The sequence below is a fragment of the Pan paniscus genome, chromosome 2 (genome assembly GCF_029289425.2).
Source record: "Pan paniscus chromosome 2, NHGRI_mPanPan1-v2.0_pri, whole genome shotgun sequence".
Taxonomy (NCBI): Eukaryota; Metazoa; Chordata; class Mammalia; order Primates; family Hominidae; genus Pan; species Pan paniscus.
In genome coordinates, this window is record NC_085926.1 from 169,384,570 (window position 1) to 169,385,349 (window position 780).

The window sequence follows — 780 nt, forward strand, 5'->3', positions numbered from 1 at the left end:
TTCTAAATACCTTTTCTTATCGCAGCAGTGCAAGGTTGCACCTGTTCAGCCACATTGCATGCAGTGTTGTCTGGGTAACACCAGTAGAAGGACACAAAACAAAACAGGAACGAATCAACTTAGAGTCTCAGTTGACTTTTCCCTTTCTTTCTGAATTTTTGGTGCCATTTTCACAAAACTCATGGTTTACTTTATTCCTATGAATCATATAATTTCCTTTCTTCACTTTACTTGTAGAAATACATTACAATATTATTTTCTTTTTTAAAAAGATATGGAATGCTTCAAGAATTTGCATGTCATCCTTGCACAGGGACCATGCTAATCTTCTCTGTGTCATTCCAATTTTAGTATATGTGGTGCTGAAGCAAGCACTGCAATATTATATTTAAATTGAAAAATCATTGACTATGAAGACATATGTTTTCCCTTTGTCTCAGAATCACACAGCCCTCATATCAATTTATGCATTTTCCTAAAGTGAAAGGACATTGATCAATTTTTCGCCATATTGTTATACAAAAATACATGGAATCATATCAGTCAGGATAATCTCAATTATGCTTCAGTGACAACCAGCCCTGAATTTCAGTGATGCAATAAGATTGATTTCTTACTCATGCTACCTCCCAGTGTGGGTTGACTGGGGAGCCAAGGTCATCCAGGTCTCTTAGGGCCCCAGGCTGACAGAAGCTCCATCTCAATTCACACTCTCATCATCACACACGCACAAAATAGGGAAATGTGGAAAATTGTGCACTGGCTCCTAAAGTTTTGGGC

General features: G+C 37.7%; 1 non-coding gene across 1 annotated transcript; it reads right to left on the bottom strand.

Annotated features, from left to right (window-relative positions):
- Positions 1-268: 268 nt before the first annotated feature.
- Positions 269-375, bottom strand: LOC112439346 (U6 spliceosomal RNA). Its single transcript, XR_003027645.1, has one exon. It is a non-coding gene; the product is annotated as a U6 spliceosomal RNA (small nuclear RNA).
- Between the last annotated feature and the right edge of the window lie 405 nt (positions 376-780).